Source organism: Pristis pectinata, chromosome 35 (assembly GCF_009764475.1).
Source record: "Pristis pectinata isolate sPriPec2 chromosome 35, sPriPec2.1.pri, whole genome shotgun sequence".
NCBI lineage: Eukaryota > Metazoa > Chordata > Chondrichthyes > Rhinopristiformes > Pristidae > Pristis > Pristis pectinata.
Genome location: NC_067439.1, coordinates 10,533,493 through 10,549,692, shown reverse-complemented (window position 1 = coordinate 10,549,692; position 16,200 = coordinate 10,533,493). Strand labels below are relative to the sequence as shown.

The 16,200-nt window shown below is 46.3% G+C and overlaps 1 protein-coding gene across 4 annotated transcripts in view; it reads left to right on the top strand.

Moving 5' to 3' along the window:
* Positions 1-13,841: 13,841 nt before the first annotated feature.
* The window catches only part of LOC127586364 (RAC-beta serine/threonine-protein kinase), a 77,047-nt gene continuing 74,688 nt past the window's right edge, over positions 13,842-16,200 (top strand). For 2 of the 4 annotated variants that reach the window (XM_052044265.1, XM_052044269.1), the window contains exon 1: positions 13,842-13,982. The gene's annotated coding sequence lies outside the window, so the exon portion shown is untranslated. The remainder of the gene's footprint in view (positions 13,983-16,200) is intronic. The other 2 variants (XM_052044268.1, XM_052044267.1) reach the window with 2 other exon arrangements.

The following is a 16,200-nucleotide window of genomic DNA, read 5'->3' as shown; positions in this document are numbered from 1 at the left end:
TCCCAGATTCCAGTTGTGGAAAGGTTCAGTGGCAGTCTCTCCAAGACTTTCAGCAATGTCGTCAGTACTGAACTTTGTTCCAACTGGCTCCCCAGCAGATGTACAGATAATTAGTAACCCCTTTTAAACAGTGCAGGCAAGGGCTTGTACCTGATGTTCACAACTGGTTTCCTATGGATGGACAACACTGAGTGTCAATTACATATCCATGAGATCAGTTTCACAGGGGAGGCATTCATTGCTCATGGTTGGATACCAGCCCTGTGTGTTCCACCTGCTTCATACACATGCGTGTTCACAGGGAATGTTACAAGGTTGTACCATATGTATTGTGAGGTTCCAAATAGGTTAAACAATGGAGTTTTCTCTTCCTTACATTTGGCTTGGACAAATGTGTAATGCAATTGAATTTCTAAGCCCGCATGTCTTGTGCTCAACAATATTTTTGATTTTTATATCTTTGTTGGCACTCCTTCCAAATAATGATCCATGTCGTCACCAAGCCAAGAGTCGAGGTCAAATTCTATGGATTCTTGTCATTGACTATGGAAGTGAATGACACTTCACGCAGAATATTTCAGGACAAAATACATATCGGAGAAGGAAAGCTCTGGCCTTTGATTGAACAACAGACCAGCCATTGGTACCCAACCTGAGATTGGAGAATCAGAACATAAATCTTCCTGCTGATGGTTTGAGGGGTAACAGGTTGTCTCTGTACTAACTTGCCCTCACTTACCACCATCCCTTCCCCATAGTGTCTGCTGTCTATTTGGAGGAGATTTAATAATTCCAGAACCATCACTGAATTCAGAAACAACTTGCACAATTTCATGCAACTAATTCACAGCTCATTAAATGCAGAGAGTGCAACTAAACACACCCAATAAAAATTCTTCAATGCACTGAGACCGATGGACATGAAGTACATTAATTAACGTATCACTTCAAATTTCCACAAATAGAATTCAACAAAACCATTCACTTCAAAGTAACTATCACAGCAAAGTGAATCAGTGGTCTTAAATTAACTAATCCAGCACACATCCAGCAATGTAACACAGCATCACTCATTTCATTCAGTTCAGCTAACCTAACCCAGTGCACCTCCTTCAGAACACCTTCCCCTATGCACCACCTCCAACTGAATGTTATGCAGTGTATCCAATACAAACCACACAGATAACCCACACAGCACAACACCCTAATCCAGCTCCCTCCATCCAGTTTAGCTATTGCAGTTTAAGTAATGCCATTCATTCAATGTAACCTGGCTCCTCCGATGGAACTTATCCAATAGAACCCATCCAAGGGATGTCAAAATCTACTTTGCAAAACATTCCAATATACTGCAATTATACAGCCCTAACATTGCAAGCTAATTTAATCCAACGTAGCCAATGGAACACATCCAAAATATTTTTCAAGAGCAAGACCTCTGACTCCACCTGCTCAAAGCCACTTCCCCAACAGAATGCACTCCCCACTTTCCCGACAAAAATGACCCAATGGAACACAGTCTAATTTAACACTCGGAACATCTCCCTGGCTCAAATTACTCAATGCAACTCAACAAACACACACACACATTCAGCACAACTAGGCCCACATGCTGCTCGATCAGCTGAGTTCCTCCAGCAGATTCCTTATGCCTCACACATTTCACTCAAAACATTTTAATCAACAATTTCAGCACATCTGCACCACAACCCACCCAACTGAACCCAAGTCACTGCAATTCATCCTTCCCTCTGTTTTGCTTTCAAGGCAGAATATTGTGGGTTCAGAGGCTTGACCTCCAAAGTCTAGGCGACACTCCAGTGCACTACTTTGAATCATTGGAGATGCAGTCTTCTGTTAAACTGTAACATTAAACTGGGCCTTCATCTGTACTTTCCAGCACACATAAAAAATCCTAGGGCACAACCTCAAGGAATAATGACAATGCTCTATTGTCCTGATCATATTTTACAGTTATATTGCTAAAGCAGATTGTCTGGCCACTATCTCATGGTAGTTTGTGGGATCTTGCTGTGCAAAATGGCTGCTGTGCTTCCAGAATGAGAGGGTTCCAAAGCAGTTATTCACTGTCTGTAAAATGCGCTGGAACATTGTGAAAAATCCGACTTAAATCCATGTGTTTTTTCAAACATAATTCACCAAGTATAGATTAGATAATTCAGTGCAACTCATCACAACCAGTTCAAAGCCCTTTCTTTTATTTAAGACATCCACCATCACTTCAAGTCATAGGTACATAGAGCAATAAAGCACAGAAACAGGCCCTTCAGCCTAACCCATTCATGGCGTCCAAGATGCCTACCCAAGTTAGTCCCATTTGCCTGTGTTTGGCCCATATCTCTCTAAACTTTTGCTATCCATGTACCTGTTCAAATGTCTTTTAAAATTTCTTATTGTACCTGCATCAACCACTTCCTCTGGCAGCTCGTTCCATATATGCACCACCCTCTGTGTGAAGAATTTGCCCCTCAGGTCCCTTTTAAATCTTTCCCCTCTCACCTTACCTTATTTATCTGACCTCTCCAACAAAATTAATCAAATCTATATCATTCAACATGACTCAACTGCTAGAATTTATTCAATAAAACTCACTGAATTCAACATAGTAAAACTTGCCTTACACAACTCAGTCAATGTAGCTTCCTGACTGCAACTCATTCAAAACAACATATCCAGTGCACTGTTGTGAACCCAAGTTAGCTTCAGCCAGAGGTTGGTGAAGCTTTGGAATTCCCAGAAGCTGGATAAGGTGAGTTGTGCTGTGTGGGTTATCTGCATGATTTGTATTCGATAAACTGCATAACATTCAGTGGGAGGTGATGTAAGACTCAGTCGCTGAGTATAGTCAATTGAGAGATCAATAGATTTTTGGATATTAAGGAAATCGAGGGATATGGGGTTAGGGCAGGAACATTGTGCTGAGGTAAAAGATCTGCCATAATCTTACTGAATGGCGGAGCAGTGTGGCGTAACCTGCAGGGAGGGTGGATAATGGTAGCTACATTAATGGAGCTGGGCAGTTGTATGGAGAAGACAGTTTGTGATCCACAATCCCAGGAGCAGACCAAAGGTTCGATGACCCAACTTGTCCTGAGAGAACTACGGCTCTGTGAAATGTACGGGTGGTGAGAACAGTGACAGCGAGAGAGGGAGATGTGTGTTTGTCCCCCGGCAGCTCTTGACTGTCCACAGAGCCGTAACGTTCACAATACTGTTGTAAAATAGGCCTTATGACATGCCCAGAGAGTGGCGGGAAAACCCCTTAGAAGGAATGTTGAAGGACTTGTTACATCCTATTAAGTAAATGCTATGCAGGTCATCACTGGGTTATGAACGGCTGCCTTATGGACACCTGTAGATATGAATGAATTTGCATAATATTATTAAATTTGATAGTCCAACGTAGGTAAATAAGTTCATTCCTATGAGCAGCAGAACTAGTTTCCTCTCTTTCTCCACTTTTAGTAATTGTTCTTTCTTATCAGTCTTATGTGCATTGGACGCCATTCATCACAACACAGCAGAGGTGTGGTTACTGTATTGAGTGACCGTTGTGTACTTCCCGACTTATGGACAAAATTGATTTATGGATGTCTGTAAAAGCGGGATCCGTTCATTACCCAGGCACGGTCTGTAGCATTCATGGGGTTAGCTTTAGTTTGAACTGAGGGCAGGTGCTGCCACGTGGTTGACTATTAAATACCCTCTGAACTGGCCCAGCAAGTCACTCAGTTGCATCATTACTGCTACATTCATAATGAGGGAGAACGGAGAAGAAAGCACCATCCACCATCAACTTAGGCACCCATTTCGGACACAGCAAAACCACTCCCAGTCCTGACCACTTGTGAGGTTTTCCTCAAAAACATCTGTGGACTGGTGTGTAAATTGGAAAAGCTGTCCCACAGTCCAGTTGAACAATACCCTGCCACGGTATAACTCACAGAAACATACCTTACAGACAAAGTTCCAGGTTCCTCCATCACATTCCCTGGGCACAACTTGTCCCAGACTCACCAGAGTTGGGGATAAAGGAGGAGGAGGGTATCCCTTGGAGTCCTCAACCCTGACAAGAACCCATGAAACCTCATGGTATTGGGACAAACCCAGCTAGGGAAACATGATGCCCATCCTCCCTCAGGATCTGAAGGGTCCTGACCTGAAACGTTGACTGCCTGCTTTTCTCCATGGATGTTGCCTGGCCTGCTGAGTTCCTCCAGCATCATCGGGGACACAGAATAGATCCGGCTGCTCAAAACCAGGCATCCGTGAAGTGTGGTGGACCATCAGTAGCAGCAGAAGTGTTCACTTCACAGCCCAGTGTATCCCTCACTCACTATCACGCCAGTGGATCAGCCTTGGTTCAGTGAGGATTGCGTGCTGGGAGCAGCACCAGGAGAATCCAAAAATGAGGTGCCAGCCCAGGGAAGCTGCAACACAGGATTGTATGTGTACTAAACAACTAAACAACTTGCAATAGAAAGAACAAAGTGATCTCATATCCAATGGATCAGATCAAAGGTTTGCAGTTCTGCCACGTCTAGCCATCAGTACTAGTCGGCACTTAAAGAACAAATGTAAGGAAGAGGTGATGTGAATGTTAGACAAGTGGCCCATGCACTTGCAGTCCTGTTCAGCCAGAAGTGACGACCTTGACTCCTTCCTGAGCCAGTCTTCAGCTTATTCCCTCCACGTGATATCAAGGAATGACAGAGAGAGACACAGGAGGCTGCAGACGCTGGAATCTGGAGCAACAAACAAGTTGCTGGAGGAACTCAGCGGGTCGAGCAGTATCCGTGGGAGGAAAGGAATTGTCGACGTTTCGGATCGAAACCCTGCATCAGGACCAAGACTGGGAGCAGGGGATGCAACAAAGGCTACAGTTTCAAACAACATCCCAGCTGTAGTACTGTAGACTCATGCTCCAGAACAGCCAAGCTGTTCCAGTTGGATTACAACACTGGTATCTACCCAACAATAGGAAAACTTGCCCAGGTATGTCCTGTTCACAAAAAGCAGGACAAATCTGATCCAGTTAACACCTCCCTAATCAGTGGCAGATAAATAATTAAAATGAGATTTTTTTTTAAATTTGTGTCCACCTGGAGTGTCATTCAGAAATCAGCAGCTGGTACAGATGCCGGATAGGACAGAGGAAGAGAGTTAAGTTCAAGCCTGGTGAGGAAGGGAAGGCAAAACTTGGTTTTCGATCAAAGGGACAGTGGCCATTTCAGTTGTTGGTGGCAAGTAAGATTTTATCTTTGAAAACCTCTTAGCCATGAAAGTTCTGCAGTTGGGAGGGGCTTTCTGGTTAATCACCAGAGTTGTGCCTCAGCCCTGAGACAGTTGTGCGTAGACACAGAATTCAGCTGGTAGAGGGGTAGAGAGAAAGGGAAATGTATCCTATTGTCAGCTGTTATGGGAAGGTTATTGTGATCTCTCAACCTCAAGGCATTTCACCTCAGGGTAAAGAATTCTGGGTTTTTTGCCATTTACTAAAAATCTTGAGTCAGTAATTTTGCGTTGTTGGAGTAAAGCAAACACTGGCCTGTGATAAACAAGGGAGATGGAGAGATACCAGTTCCACTGCAAATGGGAGGAGGGTGGTGGTGGGGGTCTGGGAGGGGGCAAATGGCTTTCTCCTGCTTCTATTTCTTATGTTCTCACCAACATCCTTAGTCCTACCAGCCTCACTGAATACAACTCACTTACCACACCTTCCCAAACACAACGTATCCATTGTGTAAATAAACATAATTTACTAAATGCCACTTAGTGGCAGAACTCACTGAAGGCAGACAAGTCCGTACAACTCAGACCTACTGCTCATTGCATTTACTGTGCTTTGAGAGCAATGAAAATAAATTTTCAGATGAAAGCAGTGTGTTCACCTAGAGGTAAATATATACAAAAGAAGTTGGGGAAATAGGCCCAAGACTGGCAATCACCTGCCACTGTGGAGTGATGTGCTCTTATCACTGCTGGTGTTTTGTGTACCCTGCAGTGAATTGCCAAGTCATTTCCAACAGCATCGCCCTAACCTCCCACCCCACCCTCTCAAATGCTACATAGCAGACAATGGGAACACGGTTCCACTCCAAGCTGCACACCTTCTTGATTGGAAGTACATGATATTCCTTCATTGTCATTGGGTCTAAATCCTGGAACCCCCTATCAAACATCATTCTGGGAGCACCTTCATCACATGGACTGCAGTGTTCAAGGACCACAAGGTCAGTCTTATAGACAGACAGTAAGTGTTGGCCTTACTAGGAATGCTCCCATCCCAGGGATAAGTAAAGAAAAGCGGCCTGAGGATCTATCACTCTCCATTACAGTGTATGGTGGGCACAGTCTGTGACACTTACATGCATTATGATGTGTGCACATACTGCAACACACAAAATGCTGGAGGAACTCAATGGATTAGGCAGTATCTATGGAGAGAAATGGACTATTGATGTTTCGGGTTGAGACCCTTCATCAAGACTGGATGCATTATTGCATTATGTGTGGTAAACACTTTCAACATATGCACCAGCACTGCTCTCCATCACATCATATATGCTATCCACGGCATTACATTGTGGGTCTCGTCTCTGCAACTGTGTGTATGCTGTATATGCAAGGTTACTGGGTCTATATTTGACCCTTTGCTGGTTTGTACCTTACATACAGGAGCCATTTGAGATTATGGCTGATTTATATTTCAATTCCTTATACTCACCTGAGCTCCATACCCTTAGCTAGTAAAACCCATCCGATTTACAACTGACTCAATGAAGCAGCATCTGCCATTTTTATCGGAGAGAGAATTCCATGCCCTCATTCCCTTGGCGTGAAGAAGTGTTTATTTAACTCTTTCCTGAATGGCCTGGCTCTGAGTATAGGATAAATCACCATGTCTAGAATGCAGAATTGTGGTAACTTGGAGCAGAACCTGCGCTGGTGGTGTTAGCATGTCTTCTGTTTTTCTAGGTGACAGAGGTTGTATATTGGGGATGTGCTGTTGGATTAAACTGGTAAACTGGTTTATTATTGTCACATGTACTGAGGTACAGTGAAAAACTTTGATCTGCATGCCATCCGTACAGATCATTCTTACATCAATACATTGAGTAGTACAAGGGAAAGACAACAGAATGCAGAAGAAAGTGTTACATTTACAGAGAAAGTGCAGTGCAGGCGGACAATGAGGTGCAAGGCTAAGACGAGGTAGATTGTGAGGTCAAGAGTCCATCCTATTGTATCAGAGATCCGTTCAATAGTGTTAGCCGAGTCGAGTTGCTGAATTGCCTTTTGCAGTTGGTGTATACTGCAGCAACAGTGCGTCAGGGATGGAGGACTGAATGTTTAGGGTGACGATGGAATATTGATCAGGTCGGCTGCTTTGGCATGGAGTTGTGCAGCACAGAAACAGGCCCCCCAGCACACCGAGTCTGTGCTGACCATCAGGCTCCCATTTGCACTAATCCTACACTGATCCGATTTTTTTACTCTCCTCATATTCCCATCTGTTCCCCCCTGATCCTACCACTTACATACTAATGAGGGGCAATTTACAGTGGCCAAATAACCTACCTGCATGTCCTTGGGATGAGGGAGGAAACTGTAGCACTCAGGGGAAACACAACCAGTCATAGGGAGAACTCGTAAACTCCACACAGACAGCACCAGAGGTCAGGATTGAATCCAGTTGATTGGACTCTATCAAACACAGCTCCAGCCGCTATGGTATTCCAGCCTGAATCCTATGGTTTTCAGTTTTCCTAGGTCTTGTTGATGTTGCATTTGGTCAAATACTGCCTTGTCATCAAGAGCAGCCACTCTCTCCTCACCTCTGCATTTCAGCTCTCTCGTTGAAATTTGGACCAAGGTTGTAATGAAACCTGGAGCCAAGCAGTCTTGGTGTAACAGAAACCGTGCATTGATAAGTGCTACCTGATAGCATTGATGACATAACCTTTCAATGCTTTGCTAATGATTGCAAGTAAACTGATAAGGTAGCTATTGGTCTAATTAGACAAACTAGGTTTTGTGGACAAGGCATAGCCATGCAATCTTCCACTTTGTTAGGTAAATGTAGTAATTGGACTGGAATAGTTTGTCTGAAGGTACACAATTGTGGGCCAGACGCTGGAAATTGGGACTAGCTAGGTGGACAACGTGGCCGGCATGGACTAGTTGGGCTGAAGGGCCTGTATCCGTGCTGTATGGGGTCTGTTTCAGTGCCTTTGCTGTATTCATAGAACATAGAACACTACAGCACAGTACAGGCCCTTCGGCCCACAATGTTGTGCCAACATTTTATCCTACTCTAAGATCTATCTAATCCTTCCATCCCACATAGCCCCCTATTTTTCTATCATTCATGTGTCTATCTAAGTCTCTTAAATGTCCCTAATAATCGATGTACTTATGTTTTGAAATAATCTGTCTGGATGGCTTGCAAAACTAAGTTTCTCACTGCATCTCAGTACATGTGACAATAATAAACCATTTCCAGTTCCCGGCTTGACGAAGAGAGCTTGCTATGTTTAAATTGGGTCTGGTGTTTCCTAACTCAGAGCAGTGGATGGTGTGAAAGGAGCTGCAGGAAGACAACAGAGCTCTCACTGACCGCTGAACCTCTGCAGCGATTCGGACACAAGAGCCTTGCGCAGTCAGCCAGGCTGAAATGCTTTATTGAACAAGACCATTGCGGAGGGGGGGACAGGGAGTCAGACAAGCATGAGGGCACGGACAAAGGCGAAACAAAGACAAAAACCTTTCACTACAGGCTGGAGCACGGGTGACAGCCACATGCTCTCAGCCATTTCTTGAAATCATCGGCCGAGCACTTGCTTCTGTGACAGCAAGCATCTCAGGAGGCACGGGCTCTTCACCCGTTTTGGGGCTTCTGGCTGGCAGTGTTCGTCAAAGCTTCGGCCTTGATCTTTTCCATCTTCTGTACTCTGCCATCAATGACAGTCTAGATGTTCACGAGCCTGCCCTTCTCATTAGATGTTTAAATGTCCACCACTCTTCATCGTTGGATGTGTTAGGACACAGAGTTAGGATTGGATCTGGTGACCTATGTGTAAGGCATGCTGAGGAATGGAGTTATACACTATGGAAACAGGCCCTTCAGCCCGACTTGTCCATGCTGACCAAGGTCCCTACCTGAGCTAATCCCAATAGCCTGCATTTGGCCCATATACCTCTAAGTCTTTCCTATCCATATACCTGTCTATATATCTTTAAAACATCGCAATTATTTCCACTTCTACCTGCTCCTCTGGCAGCTCATTCCATATACCCACCACCCTCTGTGTGAAAAACTTGCCCCTTAGGTCCCCTTTAAATTTTTCCCCTCTCCCTTTAAACCTATACCCCCTAGTCTTAGACTCCCCTATCTCGGGTAAAAGCTGACCATCCATCTTTTTAATGTTATTCATGGTTTTATAAACCTCTAGAAGGTCACCACTCAGCCTCCTTCAGGGAACACAGCGCCAGTCTATCCAATCTCTCCTTATAACTCAAGCCCTCCATTACTGGCATCCTTTCCAGCTTAATCACATCCTTCCTACAGCTAGGTGACCAGAACTGCACACAATATTCCACGTATGGCCTCACCAGCTGCTTTAGCAATTAGACCTGTGTTGTAGCATCATCAAGACGGCACTATTATTATGTGTGCCTGTTTCTGTTCCTGGCACGCCTGCTATGTAGCTTCATTGAAGCAGCCCTGGTGCCCTGGTTTGCAGGGCCTTGAGTTTACAGATGGTTGTGGAATACTGTCCTGTTCCTGAGGGCCCACAAGGTCTCAGGGATGCTAGTTTCAAGCTGCCAGTTCTGCCCTCAATCTACCCAAGCACCCAGCGGTGATACCTTAGCCACCATATCTCCCTCCAGCAGCTGTCTCCACCTTCACCCTCCCCTCCCCACAAGCAGCTCCATCTGCCTTTATTTTCCTTGCAATAAACAAAATGCTGGAGGAACTCAGCGGGTCAGGCAGAATCTGTGGAGGGAAATGGACGTTGACGTTTCAGGTCGAGACCCTTCATCAGTCCAGACCCGCTGAGTTCCTCCAGCATGTTGTTTATTGCTCCAGATTCCAGCATCTGCAGTCTCGTGTCTCCAGCCTGAACGGGTATGCTGAATGGACTTTGTCTCCATGAGGATAGGCACGGCGCAGTACTGGCAGGCACGGTAGTGCAGTGGTTAGTGTAACGCTATTACAGCGCCAGCGACCCGGGTTCAATTCCGACCACTGTCTGTAAGGAGTTTGTACGTTCTCCCCGTGTCTGCGTGGGTTTCCTCCGGGTGCTCCGGTTTCCTCCCACATTCCAAAGGCGTACGGGTTAGGAAGTCGTGGGCATGCTATGTTGGCGCCGGAAGCGTGGCGACACTTGCAGGCTGCCCCCAGAACACTCTACGCAAAAGATGCATTTCACTGTGAGTTTCAATGTACATGTGACTAATAAAGAAATCTTATCGTATTATGCAGTGGTCACTCCTATCAATGCTGCCTTTCTCTTTCTGTGACTGATGCTCTTCTTCCTGTCCCCCCACTGGTCTTAGAAACCTGTTGACATGTGCTCCCAGACCTCTCCTGTCCACCGAACCTGCCTGAAAAACTTTGAGCCTACAGGCCAGAGTTGAGCAGTGTGCTGTGCGCAGGTCCATGGGTCCTGGTGTGTGTTATACTGGTCAACAGGACTGGATTCATTCTGCAGGAGCAGCAGGAAGTTGCTTGGCTCCCAACACAGCGGGACAGCCGCTGGGTGGACCCAGAGTGAGGGAACAGCAATGGCAGTGGAAGCGACATCACTTCAGGTGGGAGCATGCAGTTCGAGAGATGAGAGGGGATGTGGAGAAGAAGATCGGGGTGAGGGTGGGGTTTGGGGTCAGAAAGCTGGGGGAAGGGTAATTGGTAATTGGTTTAGTATTGTTACATGTACCAAGATACAGTGAAAAGCTTTGTTTTGCATGCCATCCATACAGGTCATTCCAAGCATCAGTACATTGAGGTAGTACAAGGGAAAAGCAGTAACAGAATGCAGAATGTGGTGTTACGGTTACAGAGACAGTGCAGTGCAGGTAGACAGATAAGGCGCAAGGGCCGTGACGAGGTAGATTGAGAGATCGAGATCAATTTTTATTGTACAAGCGGTCCCTTCAAGAGGATAAAAGCTGTCTTTGAATCTGCTTCTACGTGCTCTCAAGCTTTTGTATCTTCTGCCTGATGGGAGGGGGGAGAAGAGAGAATGAACGGGGTGGGAGGGGTCCTTGATTATGTTGGCTGCTTTCCCGAGGTAGTGGGAAGAATGGGCAGAGTCAATGGAGGGGAGGCTGGTTTTCATGATGAACTGAGCTGTGTTCAAGCACAAACATGAACTTTCATTCAGGCACAGACATGCACACATAGATACACACACGCGCATACACAGACACAGACAGACACACACAGATGTCTATTCACCCTCACTACTCACAGGTGACATCTGCCTACACATACAAAAACGGTCACAAACACACATGGTCATGCCCATCACCTTCCAACACCTCCCTCCATATCATCCTCCCCAACTCCCTCCTTCCCTCACATTTCCTTTCCTCTATGGTGTCCCCTCTCCCTAAACCTTGCTTCCTCAGTCAACCTAACCACATAATGCATCTCTCTCTCTTCTCAATTCTGCATAGTGTCAGGGCAACAACATTTCCCTCAGTGTCAGCAAAACAAAAGAGCTAGTCATTGACTTCAGGAAGTGGGGTGGAGTACACACTCCTGCCTGTATCAATGGTGCTGAGGTGGAGATGGTTAAGAGCTCCAAGTTCCTAGGTGTAAATATTTGTCCTAGTCCAGCCACATTGATGCTGCTGCTGAGAAAGCACACCAATGCATCTACTTCCTCAGAAGGCTAGAGATCCTCACCACTGATCCTCACCAATTTTTACATAGGCATCACAGAAAGCATCCGATCCCGATGCATCACAGCTTGGTATGGCAACTGCTCTACCCAAGACTGCAGGAAATTGCAGAGCTGTAAGCACTACAACGAAAACCAGTCTACGACGAAAACCAGTCTCCCTCCCACACTTGAAGTTTCAGGAACAGCTTTTTCCCCTCCGCTATCAGATTTCTGAACTGTTCATGAACCCATGAACACTATCTCGTTATTCCTCTTTTGCACTATTTATTTTTGTAACATAGTAATTTTTATGTCTTTATGTCTTGCAGTGTACTGCTGCCACAAAACAACAAATTTCATGACATATGTCAGTGATAATAAACCTGATTCTGATTCTGACTCCGTCCACACTTCTCACTGCCTTGGGAAAGCAGCCAACGTAATCAAGGACCCCTCCCACCCTGGTGAAGATACAAAAGCTTGAAAGTATGTACCACCAGACTTAAGGACAGCTTCTATCCCGCTGTTATCAGACTCTTGACTGCATCTCTCACACACTAATTCTTGACCTCTAATCTATCTCAGCAAGCTTCTTGGCCTGTGTTTGACCTGATGCCACAAGCTTTCATGGCATCTAGGGTCAATGTTGAGGATTCCCAGGACCACTCCTGACTGGGTCTCACTATTCTTCTGCGTCTAATGGGTCTGTGTTGCCAGTGGAGTTGGATACATCTAGGGATTGTAATGGAAGTAACAGAGACATTGACTGAAGGTAAAACTTATTAAAGTTGTATCCAGGATAGCTCTCTCAATTTTGAGATAAGTCTATAGATGCTAGTGAGACCAGCAGGGTGGACCTTTGCCCTGTTGGATTCTGATAATGCTAGACGTTATTAGCAGGGTGCTACCCTTGTCTGTGGTGCATCTGATGCTGTTCCGATTATATTTTCTTGTGGTGGGTCTTATAACTGAGTGGTTAGCAAGCCCTGATTTCCTTCTCCTAAGCTGTTTTTTTTACAGTAATTCAGCAGTTATATGATCAGCATTATTGATTTTTAAAAATTATTTTTATTTATATTCCCCAGTTGCTGAAATGGGATTTAACCTGGATTACAGGTCCAGCAATGTCATTCAGTTCATTAACCACAACACTTGAATCTTTTTACAGATAATCTAGTTTTGATATAGTTGCTTGGTTAAGGAACGGTCATCTGGTTATAGAATAGTTATCTGTGATAATTGTCTAGTTATAGGATGATTATTTAGTTAATGTGATGGTTGCCTGGTTTATAGGATGGTTAACTGCTTATGACATTATTAACTGATTTATGTGATGGTTAGTCAGGTTATGGGATAGTTACTTGTACTTTTTGACTGATTATGGGATGGTTACCTGGTAATGAGATGACTACCTAGTTAATGTAATGGTTAGCTGGTTATGAGGTGATTACCTGATTATGGGATAGTTACTGGTTAATATACTTTATGACTAATTATGGGATGGTTACCTGGCAACGAGATGACTCCCTAGTTAATGTAATAGCTGGTTATGAGGTGATTGCCTGGTTATGGGATAGTTACTGGCTAACGCGCTTTTTTGACTGGCAATGGAATGTTAGCTGATCAGGGGATGGTTACCGATTACGTGATAGTTACTGGTTGACGGGGGTTTTGCTGGTTATGGGATGTTAACCAGGTTACCACCTCCTCACCTCGCCAGCTGAAGTCCTCAGATGTCCCCGCTCCTGATTCGCTGGCGCCTCGCAGTTTCTATTGGCTGTTCTTTCCACGCTTCTGATTGGCTCCCGCTCAGCCAACGGCGATTGGACGCAATTTCCCCGCCTTTGATTGGACGTGGTTCGCCAGCCGCACAGCGCCCGGCCTGTGATTGGCTGATCGTTTCGCGGCGTTAGCCCGCCATGCTCCGCGGCGGGTCCGCTCAGATCATTTCCGGCAATCACGGAGCCATGTCCGGGAGCCGGGCCTACCCGCTCGGTGCGAGGAGAGCCTGAGGCGGGAGCGGGGGGCGAGCGGGCCCGGGGCGGCGAGCCGACAACCCGGCGGCAGGTAGGGCCGCAGCTGCAGCGCCGGAGTCAGGCCGCGGGAGGGCTGAGGCGGGCCGGGCCGGGCCGGGGCGGGGCGGGGCGGGCGGATGGGGAGAGGCAGCCAGGGGCCCGCAGAGGGGATCGAGCCAAAGCGCCCCCCGTGGGCCCAATGCGGCGGGTGGCTGCCCAGGGTCTGGGGTGGGGGCGGCCCCCGGGTCAGTGGAGCAAAAACCTCCCGGGTATTTTTTGGGGGGGGGGGGAAACCCTGGGCTGGGGAAGGGGGTTGTGTACAGAGCCTCAGTTAGGGGGAGGGGTCAGTGGGGTGGGGGCGGCGGTGGGGAGGTCGCTGGGTCAGTGGGGCCGGAGGAGGGGGGAAAATCTCCCGGGTATTGTGTGTGTGTGGGGTGGGGGGGGGGGGGTTCTGTAGAGAGCCCCAGTTAGTTGGGGGGGGGGGTTGTGACTTTCATCTTTGGGGTGGGGGTGGGTTGTGACAATTTTAAATGGGGACCCCAGGAAGGGGGTTTGTGTCCCTGTTTTTTTTCTTCTGTGAGGGAGCCCCAGTTAGAGGGATGGGTTGTGACCATAATTTTATAATGGTTGTCCCAGGTTGGGGGGGGGGTGGTGGGGGCGGCTGTGACCCTTGATTTTTTTTATATATGTTTTGTGTGGGGGGTGTGGTCCCAGGATGGAGGGGGTGGGTTGTGACCCACTTTTGTGTGGAAGGTCTCAGGATTATGTGTGGGGAGGGGGTGTGTCTCTGACACTCACTTTTTTATGTGTGGGGCCCCAAGATGGCGTTTGTGTCCTTGCTATTTCTCTGTGGGGGGTCCAGGGATTGGGGGGGGGGGTCCCCGAGTGGGGTCTTTTGACCCTGCTTTTGGGGCTGTCCCTGGGGTGGTGGTGGGGTGGTCCTTAATTCTTTTTTTGTGCGAGGTCCCTGGGATTGATGATGTTCCCTTAATTTGTTGCAGATGTGGCAGGGTGAGGTGTTTTGACTCTGCTTTGGGCGTGTTCCTGGGTTAGGTGGTGTTTGGGTCCTTGTATTTTTTTCTGGGTTTTGAGAGGATTGCATCTGCATGCTCATTTTGCTGGGGTGAGGGTTATGCTCCTGTCTTTAATGCAGATTGCGGAGATGTGGGGTGTAATGTACACTTTATTGGGGTATGTTGTCATGACTAATGTAACCCCCTTTTCTGTCTTCTTTTCCCCCCTTGCACAATTTTGCTGCTTCAGTCTTATTACTGGTGAATGTGGGCTGTGGATCTTTCCACAGATTAGCTCTCTGGTCTTCTGTGATAGGACTTTGTGTGCAGCTTGTATGTTGGTGAGGAGGGAGTCACTGATAGAATGAGCTGTGGGATGTTACAAGCTTTCAATAGTATGATGTGTTGTAAAATCTTTACTAATTGGAACCGTCTGCCTGGTCTCAGACCAACTGTGTAGTTTGTTCAATCCGTGAAAGTTATTCCTGTCACAAGTACTTGTTAACATTTCCACCTTACAGGATGCATTCTGTTAATAGGGACTCTGGGAGGCAGTGATGTTTGTGAGTGGAAGGTGAGATAATTATTGCAGGTGTTGGTTACAGATCTGAGTGACATTGATCCAGTGTCTAATTGAGAAGATATTTATAGAATTAAAACAGAAATTGTTGGAAAGACTCAGCAGGTCAGGCAGCATCAGTTGAGAGAAAAATGGGTATCGTTCCAGGTCTGACCATATTGGCCTGAAATGTTAACTTTGTTTTTCTCTCTCCACAGATGCTGCCTGACCTGCTGAGTGTTTCCAGCATTCTGTTTTGGATTTTTTGTATGTGCATTATTTTGCTTTTGGACATCAAGGAATGGTAGTGAATCAGGGTAATGCATTGTGATGCATGGTACTAATGCACTGGTACTCACTGCTCTAGGTGGACTTCTGGCATGGGACTACTTAGATTATTTCCACCACTGCCCCAGCTCAAATATACTGGCTTTGGGTGCACATGAACCTTGTGATAAGTTCATTGCATGTGCACTGATGTGGAAAGAATGAGTGCAGTAGTCACCATTGCTGATGACCTGTCTAAAAGGTGTTTGCAAATGTGTTCTGTTATAGGATCATTCATGGCCCTCTATTGGGAGTGTGGGCAGGTGAATAAATGAGGCAGTTCCACTCTGCAGGGCATCATATACAACATATTCTAGAAGGAAGGGGAGCAGATGAAATGCTTATTTGGTGGGAAGAGCTAGCTGACCCAA